This window comes from Hyperolius riggenbachi, chromosome 1 (genome assembly GCF_040937935.1).
Source record: "Hyperolius riggenbachi isolate aHypRig1 chromosome 1, aHypRig1.pri, whole genome shotgun sequence".
Lineage (NCBI taxonomy): Eukaryota > Metazoa > Chordata > Amphibia > Anura > Hyperoliidae > Hyperolius > Hyperolius riggenbachi.
In genome coordinates this window covers 122430116-122450100 of record NC_090646.1, presented here as the reverse complement: position 1 = coordinate 122450100, position 19985 = coordinate 122430116, and the positions used below count along the sequence as shown (strand labels likewise).

Genomic DNA, 19985 nt, shown 5'->3' with positions numbered 1-19985 from the left:
ATTTCCAAAACCAAATCACATTATGCTTTCATGCACTGTGCGATTTTCATTTTTGATTTTCTGTTTAACATTTTTATGCATATACAAAAACATACCAAGGTTAGAACAATTAACTCTGCACTCCAAGTACAGAGTGTGAAGAAGGACATAATTGCTACATCTCTAGAGATTGCAATCTGCATTTCCATCAAAGAAAAATAAACACACAAATAAAGTTAAAAAAGGGAAGAAAAATAAGAGAAGGAAAATTTCTTCACCAACATTTTTGCCTACCTAAACTGTGCAACTAGTATGCTAGGCCCGTACCGGACATAGAGATGGCCTGAACTGTTCGCAGCGAACAGGCCATGGGGAATGACCTTGGGGTAATTTCCACATTCATCATATTACGCATTACTGCGCAGACGCTTTCCCAGTGGCCGCGCATCCTTGATCGTGTGCGTGAAGCTGAGAGTGCTCTGCGTGACGTCGTCAGGGATGGTCGTAGGCAGCCAACTTTGCTACGCTGGAACTACGCGTATTTTTACGCAAATACGCTTCGCAATCTACGGCTCCAAAATCAGCCACTTCGCTATGTTAGCATACCGTAGACTACACATTAAAATACGGAAGCTTCACGTATTGCGTAGCGTAGTTGATGCGACCGCTTATGCCCTTCCGCAATAATCTGCTAACTATGCGCATACACAAACTAATTTAAGCATACATTCCAACATCCAATGCGGAATTGTATGCGTACAAAGGGCAATAAAATTTCTGCGCATGCGCAATGACCCATATCAATGCAGTTACCGCACGCGTAGTTGACTTCGCAATACATACGTCAACTACGCGTAGCGGGCGAAGCTACGCATAGCGGGACTACGACTACGCGGAAATGCGTAAGTGTAGTACTTAAACTTCGCCTACGAACTACGATGCGTAGTTGCGTACTATGATGCGTAGATTCGCGCTGGCGTAGTTTACGAGCAACCCTGGACGTCATGCGCATGCGCAACCAAAGATGTGTGGCCGCCGGGGAAAGCATTTGCACAGTAATGCCTAATATGACGAATGCAGAAATGACCCCGAGGTCATTCCTCATGGCCTGTTTGCTGCGAACAGTTCGGCGAACAGTTCGGGACATCACTATGAAGACCTAGAGACGACGTTATTGAAGTAGGATGACTTATCACACCCTCTAGTGGTGAGGAGCTGTAATTTGTAGATTTGCAATATTTTGTTACATAAGTCCAGTAGGGCTGGTAGAACAGTATTTGTTCCAATTTCCAGCAATTATACATCCAGCAGCTGTTCCACTAATTATCTGAATGAAAAATTTGTATAAACATATGTGAAAACCTATTAAAAGAGAGTGTTTCAACTAAACACAGTTGAAGACTATGTTTAGCCTATCTGCACTTCCTGTCAGTAAAATAGTATATATGTTGATTAGCTGTATATTTTTATGTGACTTTGTGGTCAATTCACTCTTCATCCTACAGTAATACTGCTGTGTGCAGATTGTGAACAATTTCACCAGTGCTCTGTGATGATTTGCTCAGCTGCCTGTGCAGACAGGCAGCCCTTTGACCATTGTGTAAGTTTGCATGCTGCAGGACTCTGGAAAGAAGAGTTTCTGTCAGTTTTGCAGCTTGTGCTTGCAGAGGAATTTGCATACGTTGTCATGCAAATTGCCTGGCCACATTCATTGGAGGCGTGTACTATAAGTACTATGTCTTTCCCACAATGCTTTGCTGGTCATTTCCCTTCCATGCTCAGTTCCTGATGGACACTGCTGGAGTGTCAGCCATTGCTATCTAGTATAGTTAATTCCTGGGGGTTGCTTTAGGCTCCCCTTCTAGCCCAGTCAGGTTGTATTATCTGTATTGCCTGTTCTGTCTTGTCTTGCCTGTTTGCCATTGTCCTGTCCCTATGGTGGCTGACAGGAAATGGTTCTGATCTATGTTCTTGGAGTATAGCTGGTGCAGCGGTTGCTGGCAGCTATCTCTTCTGTTCTGTTTCCTGGGATCGCGCTAGCTACTTTGTGCTAGCGCTGGGGATCCTTCTGTTCTGTTTCCTGGGATCGCGCTAGCTACTTTGTGCTAGCGCTGGGGATCCTTCTGTTCTGTTTCCTGGGATCGCGCTAGCTACTTTGTGCGAGCGCTGGGGATCCTTCTGTTCTGTCTTGTCGGTCGCGATTGCGCTGTCACCAACGGCGGTTGATAGCGAATCGTTCTGTCTTGCTGAGATCGCACTAGCCGCTAGCGTTAGCGGCTGTGGATCTTTCTGATCTGTGTTCCTGCTTGGATCACACTTGCTCTGGCGGAAGAGCGGTGGATCCTTCCTGCCTAGTTCTTGTTTTTCGTGTGTCTGTCTTGTCCGCTGCGCTGCGCGGTGAGGTAACCGTTAAGCAAGCGCTCGCGTCCCCTGTTTCATGTTTGTCTGTTTATGGTTAGTTAGGCGTGCTTGTCTCTATTGTGCTTATCACGTGGAGATCGCGCATAACCGCGTGCACTGTTGCGAATGAGTGCGGTGTTCGCGGTTAGCTAGCGGTTGTTATTTTCCGTATCTCCTTATTGTATTTGCTGTGCCTTTGCTACCCTCGTATTCTATTCTGTTCTGCCTTGTGTCACGTCTCGCGATCGCACCTCTCGCGATCGCGTTCCTATTTCGTATCTGCTGTTGTGTGTGCGCGGTCGCGGAGTGGCGACTGGATTGGCGCACACACATACAACCTATCCCTTTTGCTCAATCTCATTCGCAATCGCCTCTCTTGCGATTGCGTTCTGCGCTTCGTACAATTCCTGTCTGGCACTTGTGGAGGTACAGAGGATTGGTTCCTCTGCACTCCCCAGCGCCATCTGCCGACAGGAATTTCCCTCTACAGGTGCACAGCACCTTTTGCTGGGTTCCTGCAAATTATACGCTTGTGGAGGATCTCCGCCGTGTCAGCGCACGCGTTGTGCGCTGATCACGGGGAAAGTTCCACAATCGTTACAGAATGACCAGCCCAACCCAAAACCCCAGTGTAGACGGAATTTCCGATTTGTACGATTTTGTCGAATATGGCTCTTGTACCTTTAAGAGATTTAAAAAACTTGAACCTGAATCAGCAGACGAATTTTTGTCTGAGTGTACGAAACTGTTAGCGAACCCTGAATTCCAATGCACCCCAGTGTCTACCTGGGCCCCCCAAATGGTCTACATTCTGTTGGGGGGCGAAATGTCAATGTGGGGTTATGATGTGTTAAATCATACCACCCTGAGTCAAAGACCCCTGGAATTCTTGGCCTTTTTAATTCACAATTGGCTGAGATTACCTCAATTACCATATCCCCTTAATGAGTTGTCAGCAGCTCAATCAGCTGTTCCATCTACTCTTTCATCCATAAAGCAGCCATCCAAAGCCTCTAAGTCTAAACGTAAAAGATCTAGGAAGGCTTCCCAGCGGAAAGATACGTTGCCCATGGCAACCACAGATAGAGAGGTTATTTCTGTCAAGTCTGAAATGGGCAAAACCATGCAGTATGATAATGATGTTTATAATGCATCTGCTGATCAGTTTCCAGGTTTTCTGCCCCAATCCAAAGCTTATGTGGATCCTGCTATAGGTAGGATCGCACACTACATTAAAGCAGTTAAAAAATCTGTTCTTGTTCCTGAACTCCACCCCTATGGAGATTATTTGGATACTGGCCTGTTTGAACCCCCATTTGCTTCCTGGGATGTTGGGGCCTTGCTGGAGGAATTCGATTTCGATTGGAAAGCATTTTGCGATTTTTACATCGCAAAAAGCGAAGATGTCTTGAATGCTTGTCTTGACTCTATGTACCTTCTGATTGATTCCGATGAATGTGACAAGGATGATGTGGATCTGGTGATCTATGTATGGCAAACGATTTTGGATGAGTTGCACACACACCAACCAATTGATTCCAATAAAGAGACATCGTTGTCGGATGATTGTTCCTGCCTTTCTGGGGTAAAGCATGTGAGTCTTGACTTTGTGCAATCTGAAATGAATGAGTGTGCCGCTGTGGTTGATTCCTGTGCGAATCCTGAAGGATTCGCTCCTGACAGTGTGCAGTTTGAATCTGTGCGATCTGATGCCTGTTTCTCGGATGTTCCTGCAGATTGTGATCGGCATGAGTCTGCCAGTTTCCTCAAGGATGTGTGGGATCCTTTGTCATTTAGAAACAGATCTTTGAGATCTTCCGTCTGTGACCCTGCTATGGGGAAAGTTTCTCGACTGTGCAGCGTCAAAAGTAAAATTAATATGCCTAATAAAGCTTGTCCTGTTGATGTCACTATTTCTTCTGCAGATGAGTCTCTGTCTCACCCTGTTCACACCTGTAAGGGCCCGTTGCCTGGGGACAGTTGCTCCAGCGTTTCGGTCCTAGATGCCTTGCAGTCTGCTCCGCAGATCGCGGAGGTTTGCGCTATAGAAGCGTCAGTTTCACAACCTAAAGTGAATTTTGATTCGCAGGTTTTGCGTTCTGATTCCTCGGATTCGACATTGTTAGCCGAATCTAAGAGTGAGACAGCGCTTCGGTTTTGCGAATCTGAACCCTCTTTGCCTTATTCAGAGACGCTTTCTCTGAACCTGCCCTGTACCATGAATAACAATATGATGTCCAATCACACTGACATTTGTGAGTCCCTTTCTTGCTCTGAGGGAAGTTTTGACTCTCCACCCTGTACTCTGGATGAGTCAACATTGCCTTGTACAATATCTCCTGCCCTGCCCCTAGAGGCTCGTCTAGGTATTGCTGCTATTTTTACTTGTTTTTCTGCAGTTTTGGAGTTACAAGCTAGTTTGACTGCCACACAGAATTCTGGGTACAGTGAGAATGAAGTTAGGGAGTCAGTGTGTGTTCCAGTAAATATACCTGTACATTCCCCTCATGATGATGAGATCCAGTCTCAGGTTATGGTGGAACCATTCCTGGGACATCTGCCCTGTCCACAAAATAAAGTTCCAGTTTTGCCCTGTAACATGGATAGTTCAGAATCCTTTTTAGAAAACTTGAAAAATGATGCTCCTGAGGTCTTGTTGGATGTTCTGGAGGTCTCCGAGTTCCTCCCAAAGGGTGCAGAACTTGTAGGAGATGTCTCCTGCCCCCCAAGTTCTTCTGAGGGGTTACCCTCTTCCGTAGGCATTGCTGCCTTGCTGACTACCTTTGCAGCTCTGGTGGAGCTTCACTCATATGTAGTCAATGATGATATTGCAGTCACAGAAATTTCTGAATTTGAGTCCGAGTCTTCTTTTGAAAGTCCAGTGCTTGAGACCATTGCTCGTGATGATTCTCTGCCCGGTCCTGGTTTTGGTTTCCTCGTGTCGGACTCTGAGGTTGGCAGTTCCCCGACATGTCCTGAGGTTTCTCCTGTGCTGGTGTACCCCAGTGTGCTCTGTGACCCAGAAAGCCCAAGTGTGCCTCGGTTACCAGCGTACTCAGATGCTTCCTCGGTGGAGACATGCTCTGATATGGCCTGCCTGCTTGCATGCCCAGAAGTGGTCCCTGAAAGTCTTGATCTTGATGGGGGTCCTAGTAATTCTGAATCCGGAATTGTCATTGGTTCCATGGGGGTTCTTGGTAATTCTCCATGTGAGCCTGGTGATTGTTCTGCCCTCTTGGGATCTCTGTGGAGCTTCAAAAGGTTCTGGGAGATTCCGGGAGAAATTTTGCTTGGTACACTGGATAAGATCAACGGTGGCTTTTGTGTTGTAAGGGACACTTCGAACAGGTATTGTGGCAGGTTTGGTATTTTCGGACGCTCCGTGGAAGGTGGTGGGTATTGTCTGGAGGGTGTCGATGGCTTCTTCTCTGGCGTTCACAGTCCTGATGAGTGTTATACTGAGACTGGTAGTACTGATGGGCATGTTTCGGTGGCTTCTGTTTCCGATGAGGTCGGTTTCGGGTGGACTGACTCTGGAATTGGACCTTGTCGGGCTGCCCCGACCTTCATGAGTCTTCAGTTTGAGTCTGTTGCTAATAGCAGTTTTGGGGGTCGTCTGGAATTCGACCCTGGAGGGGGGGGTACTGTGATGATTTGCTCAGCTGCCTGTGCAGACAGGCAGCCCTTTGACCATTGTGTAAGTTTGCATGCTGCAGGACTCTGGAAAGAAGAGTTTCTGTCAGTTTTGCAGCTTGTGCTTGCAGAGGAATTTGCATACGTTGTCATGCAAATTGCCTGGCCACATTCATTGGAGGCGTGTACTATAAGTACTATGTCTTTCCCACAATGCTTTGCTGGTCATTTCCCTTCCATGCTCAGTTCCTGATGGACACTGCTGGAGTGTCAGCCATTGCTATCTAGTATAGTTAATTCCTGGGGGTTGCTTTAGGCTCCCCTTCTAGCCCAGTCAGGTTGTATTATCTGTATTGCCTGTTCTGTCTTGTCTTGCCTGTTTGCCATTGTCCTGTCCCTATGGTGGCTGACAGGAAATGGTTCTGATCTATGTTCTTGGAGTATAGCTGGTGCAGCGGTTGCTGGCAGCTATCTCTTCTGTTCTGTTTCCTGGGATCGCGCTAGCTACTTTGTGCTAGCGCTGGGGATCCTTCTGTTCTGTTTCCTGGGATCGCGCTAGCTACTTTGTGCTAGCGCTGGGGATCCTTCTGTTCTGTTTCCTGGGATCGCGCTAGCTACTTTGTGCGAGCGCTGGGGATCCTTCTGTTCTGTCTTGTCGGTCGCGATTGCGCTGTCACCAACGGCGGTTGATAGCGAATCGTTCTGTCTTGCTGAGATCGCACTAGCCGCTAGCGTTAGCGGCTGTGGATCTTTCTGATCTGTGTTCCTGCTTGGATCACACTTGCTCTGGCGGAAGAGCGGTGGATCCTTCCTGCCTAGTTCTTGTTTTTCGTGTGTCTGTCTTGTCCGCTGCGCTGCGCGGTGAGGTAACCGTTAAGCAAGCGCTCGCGTCCCCTGTTTCATGTTTGTCTGTTTATGGTTAGTTAGGCGTGCTTGTCTCTATTGTGCTTATCACGTGGAGATCGCGCATAACCGCGTGCACTGTTGCGAATGAGTGCGGTGTTCGCGGTTAGCTAGCGGTTGTTATTTTCCGTATCTCCTTATTGTATTTGCTGTGCCTTTGCTACCCTCGTATTCTATTCTGTTCTGCCTTGTGTCACGTCTCGCGATCGCACCTCTCGCGATCGCGTTCCTATTTCGTATCTGCTGTTGTGTGTGCGCGGTCGCGGAGTGGCGACTGGATTGGCGCGCACACACATACAACCTATCCCTTTTGCTCAATCTCATTCGCAATCGCCTCTCTTGCGATTGCGTTCTGCGCTTCGTACAATTCCTGTCTGGCACTTGTGGAGGTACAGAGGATTGGTTCCTCTGCACTCCCCAGCGCCATCTGCCGACAGGAATTTCCCTCTACAGGTGCACAGCACCTTTTGCTGGGTTCCTGCAAATTATACGCTTGTGGAGGATCTCCGCCGTGTCAGCGCACGCGTTGTGCGCTGATCACGGGGAAAGTTCCACAATCGTGACATGCTCATTCCACTAGAGTAGTACAAATTGCACAATCAGCTGAGACTGCATCACATAGGTAATGCTTGGATTGCTATGGTTATACGCATCATGCAAGTCATTTTTATGCACATTATCGCAGGATCACTAAGTGATACCTATGTACCGTAAGTTATGCTGATTACGAAATATGGTCTACTCTAGTGGCGCAAAAAAATGGTAAAAATGCTGTGCACTGCCTGCACGGCAGCTGTACCGTAAGATAGTGAATCAACCCCATGTGAGTGCTGCTATTCATAGTCACAGCAGCTTAACCACTTGAGGACTGCAGTGTTAAACCCCCCTAAAGACCAGGGCAATTATTGCTAAAATGGCCACTGCAGCTTTAAGGCCAAGCTGCAGGGCCGCACAACACAGCACATGAGTGATTCCCCCCCTCCTTCCTTTTCCCCCCACCAAAAGAGCTCTCTGTTGGTGGGGTCTGATCGCTCCACAGTTGTTTGTTTTTTTTTTTTATAAATATTTATTTCATTTCTTTTTGAATAAATTTGCCTTTTTTTAAAATTTCATTTCCCCTGCTCCCTCCCTCCCCCCACCAGCCAATCAGCGAGATCTATGAATTATTGACAGTTTTTATTGCTTTCCTGCTCTCAGAAGCTATTTACTGACAGGAAAGTGTTTTATGGCTGTAATTACTTATCAGTGAGCGTTATGCTATAGTCTGACCCAGTCCGACCCAGACAGAAACTGTCAATTGCATACCAGGGCCCATATGCAAATCACTTTTTTTCTCCTGAGTTATCTCCTAGGTGATATTTTTACATCTTGTAACTAAAATGTCATTTAAACCACCAGCAAGCAAACAAATACTCAAATTAATTCTTATAGTACCTTTTCGCCTACTTTTTAGTACTTTTTTCATTGCAAAGTGCTGAAAATATTATAAACAGAAGATGAAAAATGATCTCCGAGGAGAAAACAGAGGAGGAAAAGCAAATTGTCTATAGGCCCTGATGTTTAACTTTTTCAGGCAGAGAAAGAAACAAAGGAATACAAAAAAAGGAACACAGCCTAATTATTTGTGTGCTAGGCACTGTATATACACATGTCTATCTCATCATGTCACATGTCACCTCAGTTGTCCTTCAATTAGGTAGAACACTAAGCATGACTTGGTGTCACTGCCCTTGTTACTCCATCCCATCCTCTTTGCTCAATAGCAAAGCACAGAAAGAGTGGCAAGGTTTACTTTATAAATACAAATACTTGTGAGAAAACATTTGAAAAATAAATGGACTAATATTGATATTCTTTATCTGTGAATAATACACGTCTTTTTACTTAAGATTTTACTATGATGCAATGTAATGTCATATTGGGGTTGATGCACAAAACAGCGGTAATATTGGCATGCACAGACAGCATTGTGTACCAGAATTGTGTACCGCGAGTTACGATAGTAGCATGAACCGTGGTGCTTGAGTAGTATGAGCGTTACTTATGATAATGCTTGTAAGTAATGTACATTGCCGTAGCAACGCTCGCTCTACTCGAGTACCGCGGGTCAACCTAATAGGCTCATCTAATCACAAAACACTGATACAATTGTTGTGCACAGACAATGCATGGCAATTTTACTGGTATTTTGAGGCAATGTAACGTGTGTTGCACATGTGGCACAACTCCAGTTATGTATACATGGGTTATATGATCAATGCACGCCTTCTGTGCATAATGAGAGGGGTGCTATATGCACAACACATATTGCGTTGAAGGTGTAAATACCGGTATAATGCGCTGTCTTCTTAAAGAGGAACTCCAGTGAAAATAATGCAATAAAAAAGTGCTTCATTTTTACAATACTTATGTATAAATGATTTAGTCAGTGTTTGCCCATTGTAAAAGCTTTCCTCTCCCCGATTTACATTCTGACATTTATTACATGGTGACATTGTTACTGTGGGCAGGTTATGTAGCTGCTCCTAGCTGTTTTGGCTGTTAGAGACAGCTGTAAACAGCTAATTCCTGTCTGTGAACCTTGTTACATTGCAACAAACTGCCAAAAGTACCTCGGCCCTCAGAGCTTCTTGTGGGAGGGGTTTCAGCACAAAATCAGTCATACAGCGCCCCCTGATGGTCTGTTTGTGAAAAGCAATATATTTCTTATGTAAAAGGGGGTATCAGCTACTGATTGGGATAAAGTTCAATTCTTGGTCGGAGTTTCTCTTTAAGGGCAATGTAATTACTCTTTTTGTGAACAAACCCTATTGCGCTTTCTCCCCAAACACTACTAGAAATTCTCTCCCGTCTCCCCAACTTATCCTGGTGCAGAATCACCAGTGGCCACGACACATGGCTGTGGTGTATAGGTATCTTAGGGTCAAATAGAAACAATATGAGAGATGCCTACAAGAATCAACAGGTGATCTAGATGGAGGGCATCAATTCTAGAACAATTTACCCCTATCAAAGCAAATACAAGCCACAACAGATCAGAACCTTTTTAAAGCTCTCTACAATGCATTGGCTATCATTCATAAACCTGTTGTCGGTAAAGAGAATCTGTGCGGAAAAACACCGCTGTCGGTGTTTTAGACTTCTGGTTGCGCATTCGTAAAAATGTATCAAGTTGCGGTAGCAGTGCGGAGATTCCCTGAATTAGGCTGGCGGTAGGCAGGTGGTAGGCTTGCGGAAGCACAGGAAGCTGCGGAGTTGATACATTTCTCCGTGTTCCGCTCTACTGCAGCTGCCTGGGAGGTCTGTGTCTCCATTCACTTAACATTGTTATCTCCACATCAGAGGGAGCGGTACTTCCCGACCTCACACCGCTTGCGGTGATCTTTATGAATTAACATTTTGCTACATTTTTTACAATAATCACCGCACAAGGGGGTGATTTATCGCTGTGCCTTTATGAATGCAGATTTTGCTACGTGTGCGGTAAAGTCAGCTGTTTTAAGCATTTCCGCATGCGGAAATGCTTTATGAATGATAGCCATTGTGTGGGTTAGGCTCATTTCCCCATGTATCAGTGCTGCCAAGAGGTGTGTGAGCTTATTAAATTTTTAAAAGGTGGCCACACACACTTGGCATATTAGTTCTGGCAGCACCATTATCCAAACTGATTGTTTATATTATTATTATTATTATTATTTTTTTTTTTTATTTATATAGCGCCAACATCTTCCGTAGCGCTGTACATAGTACAAACAAATAATGGGGAACAAATATACATAAGAAATACAAGACACTGTACAGTCATGACATTGAATAGAATAAATACAGATACATACATAGTTGATATGTAGTTGGTACATATACATATGTTAAAATTACAGCAGTATGAGAAACACTAGGAGGAGGTCCCTGCCCTTGCGAGCTTACAATCTAGAGGGTAGTGGGGAGGAAACAAAGGGGAAGGAAACACCAGGATTAGTGGGTGAGCCAGTGTGCCTTCAGTGCTGCCTATAGCAAATTATAGGCTTTTCTGAACAGGTGTGTTTTCAGAGTACATTTGAAGGTTTCCAGACTCGTGGCATGACGAACCGGCTGAGGGAGAGAGTTCCAAAGGAGAGGGACCGCCTTATATTATAAGGAATACATGCTTCTAAATGATCCTTTGTTTCTTGTGTCTCTAAAATATTTTTTTTAGTCTTGTGCTATAAATAATCAACATTCTTTCAAGGATTGTAACCAGTATCAGGACCTATATTCAATTAACTTTTACACCTGGGTTTTCTCCCAAGTCATATATTTACATCTTGTAAATAAAATTGTTTTTTTTTACTACCGACAACAAGAAAATATTTAAATACTTTTTCAATTGTAAAGTGCTGAAAGGTTATTTTAGACTTTAGAGAGAAGATGAAAAATTATTTCCCAGGAGAAAACTCAGTAGAAAAAAAGTTATTTGCATATGGGCCCTGGGACCTTATTCATTCACTTTTCTCCTGAGTTTTCTCCTAGGAGATAAATTATATTGAGTATTTGCTTGCTTACTGGTGGTTTTTGAAAGGCATTTTATTTTCAAGGTTTGAAAATATCACCTAGGAGTAAACCTAGGAGAAAAAGTGAATTGCATATGGGCCTTGGAGTGAAGTAGTGACATACAAGCCGTTGTAGTGGCTGCCTGTTTGTTACCCTGAATGCTGTAAGTGCCATTCTCTCACGCATGCCATTGCTCATTGCATTTTTTTCTCTTATTTTTGAGGTCCCAGAAAAAAGACACACATCTTTGGGTCAAATCCATGTCTGCTTTCTTGTATCAGGATATGGGGTGGTGAACATATCTGTCTTGCATTGACATATATGTCCTGTGCAATGCAGCTCGTCTCCAATGCTTATTCCCTTGTGGCCTAGGTGTGGAAGCATGACATTCAGTAAATGAATGACAAACATGTGGGGTTGTACTGCAGCGCACTGAACCACAATGGACAAGTGTGAAAGAGTACATGTGAAACTAGAATAATGGTGATCATCAACTATTGCCGGTCATTGTCAACTAAAGTGGTGACTGTGGGAAACAGACAAACCGTAATATAAATGTTGACCTTTTAAAGCAAACCTGAAGCAAAAAATATGTTCAGTATGAATAATGACTAGGCCATTAGTAGCAAAGAAAAGAGCCTCATTTTTTCAGTTCTATAGCTTTTTTTAAAATAACATTGCATGATTCTGTCACAGTCACAATTGTAAAACCACACTCCAACTTTTAAGCTATAAAACAAAACAGAAATAGTGACCCTTTGAACTTTCCTGCAGTAAAACCTTATTTTATAGCTCAGAAAAGCTCTTTTGCATAGAGAACATTTTTTTTTAACTCTTCCTATACTGGAAAACAATACAAGACCCCTTTCTTTACTACTAATGTTATATTTCTTACCTATACTACACATACAATTCATTATCTCATAAGTTTATTTTCACTTCAGGTTTGCTTTAAGCTTACCTCCAAAGTGGTTCCATTAGGCCTCTTTTCCATGAGCAGCCGTATAAAATTTGCACTGGGGCCCATGTATCTGTGGCTACAAAACTCTAGTTTTTGGTGTGAAGGGGTGAAATGATCCAGCTGGGTGCACTGTATCAGTGCTGGATTACCATAAGGCACCGTAGGCATGAGCCTACAGGCGCCTGATGATGGAAAGGCAGCTCAATCCCCTCCCCAAGCGACTACCTCCCTTTTTCCCTATGCAGAGTCCTGGTGAGAGTGTAAATGAGAGGTTATTCGCCCAGCTCCTGGCATTCCACCGATGAGATCTCCCTTCAGTTGGGGGCACCTCTAGCTACTTAATATTGAGTAATTAACACTGTGGGAGGCGCCCTTAGGTCTCATAATATATAAATTGAACACAGATAAGCGTAGTGCGTCTTACCTGTTATGAAGGCTCGTACACATATGGATCATATAAATCGAGTTTATTAATAGCACTATGGACTGGACAACGCGTTTCGCGACCGCAAGTCGCTTCCTCAGGTCAAATAAAGTGCTGTATGTCAGAGACGTGCAACGTGGGCGCCACTTAATATTGAGGTTCCTCTAGCTACCTAATACTTGGATGCACCTCTTACTCAATACTGAGGATACTTCTGGCTACCTAATACTAAGGGACACCGGTGAGGTAAACTGGGTACACTGCAGCAATGTTTGTAAAATTAAAAACATTTGATTAGATTGAATATTACACCAATCTCCATATGAAAAGTCAGGATTCAAGTTGCCCTGTGTTTTTATGGAAAAGCCTCTGTCTATAGTGCATACAGCTTCATCCTGCACTGATACTGGAAAACATACATGCAAGATTTAGTGTCCCGAGAGAACATAAAGATCAGTTTGTTTCTAAACCTTTTACAGTGTAAATTCTTTACCCAGCCTTGTTCAGTTAGATGCAAGACAGACAGTATTTAATCAAACTGATAGAAATGTTTATTCCACAACACAAGTTTGTCCTACAATTATCATACATGAATCTATATTCTGAGTGTGATGCCGCCTTCTGTTACCACCACCTGCTCTGCTGCTGATCTTTAAATATAATCAGGGAAAGTTTACATTGGCAGTTAACAGCATTTATAGTCAGTAAATATATAGCGAGTCAGAACAGCAGCTGTGGCACTTGACATATGAGGTGGCTCAAAATAACACCATGTATTAGCTCAGTTTAAAGGATGTAAACATTAAGGTTTCAGTTGATAGGCCTTCTTCAGGCTCTCAGATGAAATACAGGTGCTCACTATGCACACAAAAGCTTTGAAACCTCATCTAAAGACATTAGACAGCCACTCAACAAACTATTCTGATTTATCAAATTAAAAAACAGTACAAGCACACCCAATACAACCACAGGTACAGGTTTCCATATCAAGTCTTTTTTTCCCCACATAAGCGATGCCATATATACAACACAAAAGCTTAAAGCGGGATAAATCTCTAACATAACATTCAATAAAAATGTGTGTTTTCCTACTTTTTATTACACAGTTATCATATTTGCTTTTGTGCACAATTAATATTGTCTATCTACAAATTACAAAATCCCAAAAGTACAGTTTATCTGTTCTTAAAGCTGCCATTGCATTTTCTTGCATAGCTGTTGTTTTTATAAATTAAAATCTATTGGGTGATCACTTCTCAACTCTTTGCTTCTCAGCTCTGTACAGTTCAGTTTTAGCACTTTGATAATGTTTACTAAATGTATCTGACAAAGGAACGTAAACAAAATATATTATCACCTCTTCAAAATGTGGCCAGAAGCTGCCCACTACAATTTTTTTCTGTAGTAGATTTTATGCTGTAAATAATCTTTTAGAGCAAAATGGAAATGCTGAGTTTCATACCACTTTAACCTCCTTGGCGGTAACCTCCTTGGCGGTAACCCCGAACGTAGAGGTTTTCGCAGGAGGTTTTTTTTTGCTGGACGCAGCTAGCACTTTGCTAGCTGCGCCAGCACACCGATCGCCACCGCCCCGCGCTCGATCGCCACTATCCGCGCCGCCGTACAGCCCCCCCCCCCCCCCCCCAGCGCTGCCTGGCCTATCAGCGCCAGGCAGCGCTAAGGGGTAGATCGGGACTCCCTTAGACGTTGAACGGGATTTCCTGATCGCCTATCGCCGAAGGCGATCGGCGGGGCTGGGGGGATGCCGCTGAGCAGCGGCTATCATGTAGCGAGCCCTCGGCTTGCTACATGATTTAAAAAAAAAAAAAAATAGCAAAAAAACGGCAGCGCTGCCCCCTGGCGGTTTTTAATATACCGCCAGGGAGGTTAAAGGAGTGATCCAAGCTTTAAAAAAAAAAAAAAAGATCCAATTACCTGGGGCTTCCTCCAGCCCGTGGCAGCCATCCTGTTCCCTCGCCGCAGCTCCAGTGGCTCCCGGTCTTCTCTGCTGGCGCAGTAGGACAGTACTGCGCAAGCACAGAACTACTGCGCCTGCGCAGTACCGTCCTGATGACGTCAGAGAGACCACATGACCCGCGCAGTGGAGCGTAGAAGAAGCCGACCCGGAACCCGACCTGGCGAGGTTGGCTGTGCCAGCGGAGAAGACCGGGAGCCACCGGAGCTGTGGTGAATGCACAGAACGGCTGCCACAGGTTGGAGGAAGCCTCAGGTAAGTTGATCTTTTTTTGAAAAAAAAGTTTGGATGTATCCTTTAACCTCTTGACGACCAGCTAACGCCGATTGGCGTAAACTGGTCGTCTGCGGGTTACCATGGAAACGGCCGCTCGATCGAGCGGCCTTTCCATGTCAGTTCACGGAGGGTGTCTCCGTGAACAGCCGGAGAGCCGCCGATGGCGGCTCGCCGGCAAAATGTAAACAGGCGGGGAAGAAATCCCCGCTGTTTGCATCATACGGCGCTGCTGCGCAGCAGCGCCGTAAGGCAGATCGGCGATCCCCGGCCTCTGATTGGCCGGGGATCGCCGGCATATATTAGGCTGAAGCCTATCCTTCAATGCGCAGGACGGAAATCCGTCCTGCGCAGCACACAGGGGAAGGGAGAGGGAGGGAGCTGGCGAGAGGGCTGAAAGCGCTGCGGAGGGGGGCTTTGAAGAGCCCCCCCCCCGCTAAGCAACTGCAGCCGGCGGTGATCAGACCCCCCCAGCAGGACATCCCCCTAGTGGGGAAAAAAGGGGGGTAGTCTGATCGCCCTGCTGCACTGCTGATCGGTGCTGCGGGCTGTAGAGCCCACGCAGCACCGATCAGTGTAACATCCCCTGGTCGGCAAGTGGTTAAGGAATTGAGGAGTCAGACTATTAGTAATCAACACATCACAATAAAATCATTTTGATTCTCAAATCATCAGGCTGTTCCTTGCTCTTCCCTCTCTTCTCCATGCTCGGGTGGTACACACAGACAACCAAAAAGAAGTTTGAGTCAATATTTCTCCATTTTAACCGGTTGCAAGAGGGAATTCCCAAATTGTCATGCCAGCACCTGTTAATTTATAAAGTAAAGGAGCTTCAAATACAATTATTTCAGACAATTCTGATAATTTGCCAATGTCTAGGTCATTTTTGAAGTTTTTTTGTAGAATGCTTGAGATTTTTTTTATGCTTTCTGTGTTCGTCCCAGTGCCAACAAAAATAAAAATTAACATGACAACACCAAGGATTAGTAACCGCTACGATATTCTGGGCAACAATTTTCATTAAGGCAAGGATGCCAATATTGTGGCCATGACTGTATATATGGCAAGTGAGACATTGCCATTATCAAGATGTTTTGAAAACTTGTATTGTTTGAAAGGAAATAAATATGGCAGGCTCCGTATACGGTACCTTTTTCTTCAGGTTCCCTTTAAAGGACAACTTGTGAGAAAAGTAAAAAAATTTGAAGGCTGCCATATTTATTCCCTTTTAAACAATACCAGTAGTGTCTGAATAACACCCAAAACAAGCATGCAGCGAATCTTGTCAGATCTGACAATAATGTCAGAAACACCTGATCTGCATATGCTTGTTTAGGGTCTATGGCTAAAAGTATTTGAGGCAGATGATCAGCAGGATAGTCAGGCAATCGGTATTGCTAAAAAGGAAATAAATATGGCAGCCTCCATATTGCTCTCGCTACAGTTGTCCTTTAAAGTGAACCCGAGCACAAGCCAAGGCCTGGATCAAGGCCGCACAGTAGCTGCACAAGGCCGTCCGCACGTCTGCAGTAGCATAAAGCCCTTGGCTCCAGCTTACTGCGCATCAGGCATGGTCGGAAGAGCCTTTTCCGTTTCCGGGACAATTCCGCATTCCGTCATACAGAAATTCCGTTACCGTTTCATTCCGGGGCTGTTCCGCAGAATTCCGTCGGAAAAATCTCCCTCCATCCCTCCATCCCTCCATCCCTCCATCCATCCTCTTATATCATGCAGTAGGGAATTGCAGATTTTCAAAACAGCTTATATACCATAGCTGGGATTTGAACCCAGGACTCAGTGTGTAGTAGGTATCTGTCTTAACCTTTAGACCATGCCCCACACTACATGCTAAAGCTGGCCTAGCATAAACCATACTACCATTATGATCAATTCGATAGAAAAAGTAGCATGGTTAAGGATTTGTACTTTTTGAAAAGCATGCTTATATACCATAGCTGGGATTTGAACCCAGGACACAGTGTGTAGTAGGTATCTGTCTTACCCTCTAGACCATGAACCACACTGCATGGTAGTAGGTATCTGTCTTACCCACTAGACCATCAACCACACTCAGGGCCAGGCTGAGGCAGAGGCTGGAGAGGCTGCAGCCTCAGGGCGCAGTGTAGGAGGGGGTGCACAATTCATTCAGCTGTCATTCCCAATTGTGTTTGAAGCAGAAAGAAATAAGAAAAGGTGATACATGGCAGCGACTGCAAGCCAGATAAGTAGAGATTAAGGTGTTGGGGGGATTGGGGGCCCTGGGGCACCTCTTAGTGTAATAGCAATCAGTGTGTGACAGCTGGGGTGGGAGGGATGGGGGGGGCGCACTTTGCTGTCTCAGCCTTGGGTGCTGAAGGACCTTGTCCCACCTCTGACCACACTACATGCTAAAGCCTGGCCCTGAGTGTGGTTGATGGTCTAGTGGGTAAGACAGATACCTACTACCATGCAGTGTGGTTCATGGTCTAGAGGGTAAGACAGATACCTACTACACACTGCGTCCTGGGTTCAAATCCCAGCTATGGTATATAAGCATGCTTTTCAAAAAGTACAAATCCTTAATCATGCAACTTTTTCTATCGAATTGATCATAATGGTAGTATGGTTTATGCTAGGCCAGCTTTAGCATGTAGTGTGGGTCATGGTCTAGAGGTTAAGACAGATACCTACTACACACTGCGTCCTGGGTTCAAATCCCAGCTATGGTATATAAGCATGCTTTTCAAAAAGTACAAATCCTTAATCATGCTACTTTTTCTATCGAATTGATCATAATGGTAGTATGGTTTATGCTAGGCCAGCTTTAGCATGTAGTGTGGGGCATGGTCTAGAGGTTAAGACAGATACCTACTACACACTGTGTCCTGGGTTCAAATCCCAGCTATGGTATATAAGCATGCTTTTCAAAAAGTACAAATCCCTAATCATGCAACTTTTTCTATCGAATTGATCATAATGGTAGTATAGTTTATGCTAGGCCAGCTTTAGCATGTAGTGTGGGGCATGGTCTAGAGATTAAGACAGATACCTACTACACACTGCGTCCTGGGTTAAAATCCCAGCTATGGCATATAAGCATGCTTTTCAAAAAGTACAAATCCTTAATCATGCTACTTTTTCTATCGAATTGATCATAATGGTAGTATGGTTTATGCTAGGCCAGCTTTAGCATGTAGTGTGGGTCATGGTCTAGAGGTTAAGACAGATACCTACTACACACTGAGTCCTGGGGTTCAAATCCCAGCTATGGTATATAAGCTGTTTTGAAAATCTGCAATTCCCTACTGCATGATATAAGAGGATGGATGGAGGAGGAGGAGGAGGAGGAGGAGGAGGAGAGAGAGAGAGAGAGAGAGAGAGAGAGAGAGAGAGAGATAGGAATTCCGTTTCGACTACCGGAATCGGAATTAACCTAATTCCGGACGAAATCACGGAATTCATAATTCCGCGGAATTTTCCAAGCATCCCTACTGCGCATGCGTGGGCGGACTCAGTTGACTATTGCACGCCAATGATCCAGGAAGAGGAGTTGCGTGGCCCCAGTGTGATTAGCGACAATGCCTTGTCGCTGATCCTTTGGGGGGCTGGGCTCAGCGATGGGGGACAATGGAAGAGAGAGGGAAGCCTTAATAGGATCCTGAGGCTTCCCTCTCTTAAAGTGACACTTAAGACCCCCCCAAAAAATGAGTTTTACTCACCTGGGGCTTCTACCAGCCCCCTGCAGCCATACTGTGCCCACGCAGTCTCGCTCGGATCCTCCTGTCCCCACCAGCAGCTACTTCCGTTTTCGGCGACAGGCTCGACAGGCCTGGAAACACGAGTGATTCTTCGCGTTCCTGGCCGCAATAGCAGTATAGAGGGCGCTATTGCGGCCTGGAAGAATCACTCGCATTCCCAGGCCTGTCGTCGAAAACGGAAGTGGCTGCCGGCTAGGACAGGAGGATCCAAGTGAGACTGCGTGGGCACGGGACAGCTGCAGGGGGCTGGTAGAAGCCCTAAGTGAATAAAACTCTTTTTTTTTTTAGCCTTAAGTGACCCTTTAAGGTAAGTATCTGATTTTGTACCTGAGCGTCGGCTTGGGTACACTTTAAGTAAAATTTGAGTTTACATTTCAGTTTTAACCCACACATAGCATAAAGCATCACTGCACAATCATGCAGGACTCTGTTCTGTAGCATAATGGTAAATACTGTCAACCTGACCGACTCTTGCGATTAAGCTCTGTATGAAAATTAGAATAAACCTGTACTGCACATTTCTAAGAATACAGATGAGGATATCAGCATGGCTGTGTTGTGACCAGTAATAGAAATGTATTCCACACTGCAAGGTATTTGACATTTTACAAGCTGAAAAGATAAACTACTGATATGGAAATTGTTTTCCTGTTATCTGTTGTTATTGTATATGATAGTACAAGAGATCCTTACTGAAATTAGGGAATACAGGTTAGCAGCTGAATCTAATTACTGTGCTGACTTACACAAGCAATACCAATGAATACAGAAATAAACAAGACCAAATTTATGTCAAAATAATCTTCTGTGTTGTGTGGATAGTGGATACCAATGTGTTGTTACAGAACACACCGGCTACAAGTGTCTTAGGGTGTAATTACTAACTGTCTGCAAAGCTGCCATGTGGCAATTTTAGCATTATTAGTAGGTAGGGTGTGTTGCATAATTAGTGTGACCCATGTTACCTAGGCAAGCAGCATAAACCCACATTACCGTAGTGATGCTGGCATTACCTTGGTAACATGGTTTGTGCTAATTGCACAACATGCACTACCAATTCAGAGTAAGTAATGCTAATACTAATACTAATGCTAATGCTAAATGGACAGCATGGTGTTGTAGTGGATAGCACTCTCGCCTTGCAGCACTGGGTCTCCGGTTCAAATCCCA

The 19985-nt window shown here is 44.7% G+C and overlaps 1 protein-coding gene across 1 annotated transcript in view; it reads right to left on the bottom strand.

Moving 5' to 3' along the window:
* RHOH (ras homolog family member H) overlaps positions 1 to 19985 on the bottom strand; it is a 68834-nt gene that overhangs the window by 25767 nt on the left and 23082 nt on the right. The window lies entirely within an intron of this gene.